This window comes from Prionailurus viverrinus, chromosome F2 (assembly GCF_022837055.1).
Source record: "Prionailurus viverrinus isolate Anna chromosome F2, UM_Priviv_1.0, whole genome shotgun sequence".
NCBI classification, from domain to species: Eukaryota; Metazoa; Chordata; class Mammalia; order Carnivora; family Felidae; genus Prionailurus; species Prionailurus viverrinus.
The window spans coordinates 18861327-18868346 of record NC_062578.1 but is presented as its reverse complement, the minus strand read 5'-3'; the positions used below and the strand labels follow the sequence as shown (position 1 = coordinate 18868346).

Here is a 7020-nt window from a genome sequence, read left to right as displayed (position 1 = left end):
ATGCCTAAACTCCCTCCCATTAGTGTGAATAAAGCTCCCCAGAATATGTTCATAAACAATAGGTAAATGTGGCTCTTTTGTTTCTTAGAACAATCTTTCCAGAATCCCGGGATGTTATTTTTCTAACTGGGCAAGTGTGCTCTCTGGTCCTGCTTCCCTGCCGCGGTTCTAGGATTTCCCTGTACCATCATGTTAGGAATTTACTTCACCTGGCTCTCTAGTTAGGTTTTTCTGTTCCCCAAACTCCATAGCTTTTCTTTCTTGGTCTACAAATTCAATTTACTTGAACACCCAGTAGGTTCCTGAGAAAGGGTGCACGAAGGTCAATATGTTGCATCTTTTAAAATATTTTATTCTAATCTCACCACTTGACTATTGACCATAAAATCCTAGATTGGAAATAATTCTCTCAGAATTTGGAAGGCACAATTCCATCATTTCCTGACAACAGCATTGCAGTTGAGAGTCAAATTCCATTGTGGTCCCCAGGCTTGTGACAACTTCTTCTGATCCCCTCCTCATCCCATCCCATACCCCAGCCCCTCCCCTGAACTATGCTTAGACGTTTTCCAAATCATATCTTTATTCCTAATATTCTGAAATTTCTTGGTAGTGGTAACTTATTTTTCTCTTAGTAACTGTGCTAGGCACTTAGTCTTTCGGTTGAGGAAAGCACATTCTTTTCAACCTGTTATTGGAAATTTTCTTCTGTCATCTCCTCCTCCCTCACCTTCTCCCCCCACGTTTCCTCGTCCTCCTCCTTTGATAATTTCCTTTGTCACATGTTTTCAATTCTCACTGCCTGAAATACCACTGAGTTAATGTTGCCTAATTCTATAATTTTCTTATCTTTGTTCTAGTTTTCCAACTTTGGGGTAGATTTTGGGGGAGTCTTTGGGAGAGATCGCTTCCCATCCTTCCCATCCTCCTGTTAATTTTGTCTGTATTTAGGAGATAGGATCTACTATTTAAGAGATTTTTGCTATCTGAATACTCATTGTTTATAGCATCTTGTCTTTAATTTTTTAATTCTGTTTTCTCTCTCTTCTTTTACTGAAAGAAAATAAATTTTCTTTTAATCTGGCTTATTGGTCCCATACTTCATCTATCAGTACATTTGCTATTATTTAAAAATGGAAATGTCCTATACTGACAGTAAAGTGTGCAATTTCTTTGATGAATCCAGTCCTCTATTTTAGTTCTCTGTATTAATCTGAATAACAGATGCCTATTTTAATTTACAAGGCAGATGGCAAACTTTCCCATAGATCTTGTGAGATTTCACCTTGTCATGGACTTTGTGTTTTAAGGTTGAGGTAATGAAAACTTGAGCAACAAAATAGTCAAGCTACACAAGGAATGAGCTATGGCCTCAGATGCTCTCATTATATTCTCTCCCTTTCCTTTAGGCCAGGGTAGCTTTCTACCTGGCCAATGGAAAACAGCAACTGCTGTAAAACCTGAAAATAAATTGTTCTAAACCCAAATCCCAGAGCATTTTAGTAGGCTTTTCTATGGGCATTTTTGAAGCATTTTAAGGAAAGTACTAAACACCCAGCTCCCTCTTCAGAACAGATCCAAAGAAAAGCTCTGCTCCTTCATATGCTTTTGTTCAATTCCATCACATTCCATTCACATCTTCTGCTAACCAGGGTGAAGAGCCTTAGGCCGGTTTAAATAGCACAAACTGCACTTTTGTTAATACTATTTTTCTCTCAGTCTAAGTTCTCGATGCTGACATTTCCAGTGTTGGGAAGTACAAATACTGTTAAACATCCTCCTTCTTTTCATTGCCAGACAATTCCTCTTTCTCTATCTTCTCCTGAAGGATAATCAACAGCTTGAGATAGATGTTTCAGAACATAAACTACTGCATGAAGACCCTCTATGCTCACCCAGACAGTATGTGCTTCTGCCACATATGTCACTTCAGAGATAATGCCCTGGTAGAGAGCATTTCTTGTCCTGAGTAAGTAGTACAGCCCTGCCTGTCTCAGGTCTACAGATACAGCTTATCTCTGGAGGCAAGCTGGATAAAGATCAGTTTCTCTTCTTGGAGGCTATCCTTTTTCCAAATGGCATATCTGTTACAATAATATCCACAGAGCCAGTTCTCAGGGAGGAATTCCAGATATCCCATTGAACAGCTCTTGGTCAATAAAGAAGAGATATTATTGGCGGCCCTATTCACAGCCAATGTATTGTTATCACCGGCAATATAACCATTAAACCATTCTGTAGCCCCCTCTATTGGTATTGCCTCTGTTCCATACATCCCTTCAACTATTAAATGAGTAGGTTGAGGACACAGAGACTGAGCATCCCATAGGTGAGAGTAGATCTGAATTGTAGCTCCAAAATGTGAGCTGTTTCTTTGGTGGACACTCTCTTCTGTGAATGCAATGCCTACAAAGATTTGGTTATCATGGATATTCAAGAATCTCCACCTCAAAGTTGGTCATGTCAGCTTTCTACTTCAATTAATCCTGAACAGCACACCTAGAATTTCTTGCAGCCTGATTTGAGGTACAGCAGTGTTTCTCTCCTGCCCTATTGCATATGACTCTAAACTTTAACACTTGAGGATCAGTTTCTCCTTCTGAGCTTTCATCAGTCTTATCTTTGCAAGATGCCAAGCCATTACCTACTAATGTTGGTATCTTTTTGATAGCTGAATTTTCATAATAGTCTAAGGTATGTGAATCTAAGCTAGTGTTCTCGAATTCTTTTAACATCTTTGTCATCTGTTTTGTCTCCTCATCCATTATCAATCTTACCTTTACTTGAATTCTGATTTATCTTTTTATGTATTTTTTTCCTGGAAACTGGTGTTAATTTTCCATATTTTTAAAGGGTCTGAGCATGGGAGCTTCCAGCCAATTCTTCAAAATCCTTTAACACTTCTTCTTTTGTTTCTTTGAACTGGTAATCTTCAAACTCATGCACAACCACAAATAAGTGATCAACTGATCTCAGACAATAAGCCTGAGCCAGACTTTCACTGAAATGTCAGAATATACCTCACTTCATTTCTGCAGAGTTTGTACGATGAGCTCAGTTTCTCTCTCATTTCATCTGCTGCCATTTGTTCAAAACCAGTAGGTTCAGTGGCTCCACTAGTGACTTGGAGATGCTTAGACTCACTTCTGAGGCCAGTTTCTTTCATGAAGGTTCACCTCCAAGAAGCGGTTAGTGGTTTCTTGAACTTCGGACATGTTGGCAGTTCTTCTAAGATGTATCTATAACATCGTCTTGACCGCCAGAACAGACCCTTCCAGCTCCAGCACCCCACAGGCATACCCCAATGCTATGTTTTCTCTTCTCTCTCAAGATTTTGGGTATAGGACTTTTTTCAAGAAATTTATTAGCAAAATGTTGAAACACATACAAAAATTGAAAGAATTTTAGAGTGAATGCCAATATACCCATCATCCAGATTCTAGTGTCAACATTTTACTATACCTGCTTTTTGCATATTTATTCCTACATTGATACATTGCATGCTTTTATGCATTTTAAGATAACTTGTAGATAAGTGTATGTCCCCCTAAGTACTTCAGCATTTCTGTCATTAACTAGAGTTCAATATTATTTTTCTTTTCACGTAAAAGTTACATACAATGTAATGCACAGATTTTTCTGAGTTCTAAAAGTGCAAATCCTTGTATAACCCAAAGCCCATCAGTATAGAACATCACTATCCCTCCAGAAAGATCATTCGAGTCCCTTCCAATTACCAGTACAAATTCCACTCCAAGAAAAACACTGTTCAAATTTTCTTCCATCATTGATTGATTGGGCTGTTTTAAAACTTCATATGTATGTACAATTTGTGTCTGGCTTCTTTTGCTAAACATAATGTTTTTGAGATTTAGTCATACTGTTGCCTGACAATAGTTGATTCATTTCATTGCTGAGTAGTATTCCACCGTATGAATAAACGCATTCTCCTATTTTAGGATCTCTGGGATATTTTCCACTTTGGACCATTATGAATAAAGCTAATTTGAATATTTTTATACAAGCCTCTTTATGCGCATTTATGTTTTTATTTCTCCTAAGTAAATGAATACCTAGAGATGGAATTGCTGGATCATAGGTTCATGTATATTTAGTTTTACAAGAAAATACTAGATCTTTTGCCACAATAGCTGTCATATTTGACATTCCCAACAAAAATGTATTAGATTTCCAGTTGCTACACATCCTTACTAAAATTTGGTTCTGATAATCTTTCTAATATTAATCATTTCATTCTGATGTGTGTGTAGTGGTATGTCTATGTAGTCTTAATTTGCATTACCCACATGACCAATAATGTTGACCACAGTTTCACATGCCTGTTTCATATGCTTGTTAATGTGTCTATTCAATTCAAGCTATTTTTTTTTATTATTGAATTGTAGGAGCTCTTTATATATTTGTATCCCAGTCCCTTATCAGATACATGTTTCACAATATATATTTTCTTCAGATCTGTGGCAGGCCACAGATTAATAACTGAATAATAACTGAATAACTGATTAATAACTGATTAATAAACTGAAGTTTATTAATGCCTTTTAAGTAGTTTTTAATTCTGGTAAGTCAAACTTTTCAATTTTTTTCTATTATGGTGATTGCTCTACATTTCAGAACTTTGCTTTTCAAAAATCACAAAGATATTACCCTGTTTCCCCTTAAAAGCTTTCTGGCTTAGGGGCACCTGGGTGGCTCCGTCGGTCGAGCACCGGACTTTGGCTCAGGTCATGATCTCACAGTTCGTGGGTTTGAGCCCGGCGACAGGCTCTGTGCTGACAGCTCGGAGTCTGGAACCTGCTTCTGATTCTGTGTCTCCCTCTCTCTGCCCCTCCCCTGCTCACGTTCTGTCTCTCTCTGTCTCTTAAAAATAAATAAATGTAAAAAAAAATTTTTTTAAGCTTTCTGGCTTTATGCTTCATTTTTATCTAATTCAGAATTTTTTTACATTTTCTTTGGTGACTTCTTCACTAAAGAAATAAGAGGAGCTTCATTTTTATCCAATTCAGAATTTTTTACATTTTCTTTGGTGATTTCTTCACTAAAGAAATAAGAGGGGTTTTCTATAACTTCAGTGGTTTTCCGAGAAGTCATGTTATTGATTTCCAACTTAATTCTGTTATACTCAGAAAACATATCCTGTGTGCTTTCAATCCTTTTAAATGTACTTAAGACTTGTTGGAAGGGACAGCATATGATCTAGCTCAGTGAACGTATCAGGTGCCCTTGAATATATATTATGAAACTAGTTGTTGAGCCCAGTGTTCTAAATGTAAATGATACCTAAATATCATTTAGGTCAAGATGGTTGATAGTTTGTTCAACTCCATCTATGTCTTTATTGATTTTCTTTGTTCTATCAATTGCTAAAAAATAGTGTTAAAAAAGTTCGACAATGATTATAGAATTGTTTATTTTTCCCCTTGATTCTGTCATTATTATCTCATGAATTTTGAAGGTGTTATGAGAGAAAAAAAAACATTTATGAATATTATGTCTTTCTGAAGAACTGACTCTTTTGGCATTGTGAAAAGTCTCTCTTTATTTCCAGTGCTCTTTATTTCTTCCTGAAGATTGAATTTCAGTGTGGTGTCATTTCCCTTTAGCCTGAAGAATTTCCATTAGCATCCCTCAAAGGGCATGTCTGCTGGTGATAAATTCTCTTTTCCTTACTTACAATTGCCTTTATTTAGCCTTCTTCATTTTTGCTGGATATAGAATTTTGAGTTGTCAGATTTTTTTTCTGTTCTTTCGGAACTCTAAATATGTGTTTTGCTATCTTGTTCGTATATAAAGAATGTGTTGTTTTCTCTGGATGCTTTCAAGATTTTCTCTCTGTATCTGATATTCAGTATTTTATTATGATGAGTCAAAGGTCAGTTTTATTTTGAATTTTCCCGTTTTTCAAAAGCAGCCTACTGAGGTATAATTGACATACAGTAAATCGGGGCATACTCTAGTGTACATTTGGGGATACATTTTGACATACATGCATACTCCAGAAACCATCACACAATCAAAACAATGAACATGTATGTTACCCAAGAAAGTTTCCTTCTGCCTGTGTAATTTATCCCACCTTCATCCCATTCATGGAGCCACTGATATCCCTCCTGACACTCTACATTGCTTCGTATTTCCTAGAATTTTTTTATACTCTTTTGTCTAGCTCTTTCAGTAGCATAACTATGTCGAGATTCATATGCTATGGTGTGTATCAAGAGTTCAGTGCTTGCATTGCTGAGTAGTAATCTACTATAATGATATGCTTTATATTTATCCATTCACCTATTAATAGGCATTCACATTCTTTCAATTTGGGGGCCATTACAAATAAAGTTGTCATGAACATTCATGCACAATCTTTTCACCTGCCTTGGGTAAATACCTAGGACTAGGATGGCTAGGTCACACAGAGGTGTGTTTAGCTTTTTTTTTAATGTTTACTTATTTTTGAGAGAGTGCAACAGAAGAGGAGCAGAGAGAAAGGGGAACAGAGGATCCAAAGTGGGCTCTATGTTGACAGCAGACAGCCCAATGTAGGGTTCGAACTCACAACAATGAGATCATGACCTGAGCCGAAGTCAGATGCTCAACCGACTGAGCCACCCAGGCACCCTTTTTAAAAAATTACTAAACTATTGGTATTTTCCAAACAGGTTTTATATCTCACATTCTGACCAGAAGTCATTGAGAAGTCCATTTGCTCCATATCCTTATCAACATTTGATTTGGTAGGTCTTTTCTTATTTAATAATAATAAAAGAACCTAATGCTATAGTACTAAAAAAAGAACCTAATGGTATAAAACACTTGTTTTAAAAAATGGATTCCAGTTCACACATTGTTTCCTAAGCCACTTTTTTCCCTTAATACTGAATCATGAGTTCTTGAAGTCATTAAAAACTCTCCTACAATGTCTTAACTTCAGTGGCTATAAAGGTTTTCATCATATGGCAATGCCATACTTCATTTCATGTCTGCTATCTATTGTTGGACTGT

At 36.6% G+C, this 7020-nt stretch overlaps 1 pseudogene; it reads right to left on the bottom strand.

Moving 5' to 3' along the window:
* Positions 1–1787: 1787 nt before the first annotated feature.
* Positions 1788–3215, bottom strand: LOC125156178 (THUMP domain-containing protein 3-like; annotated as a pseudogene).
* Between the last annotated feature and the right edge of the window lie 3805 nt (positions 3216–7020).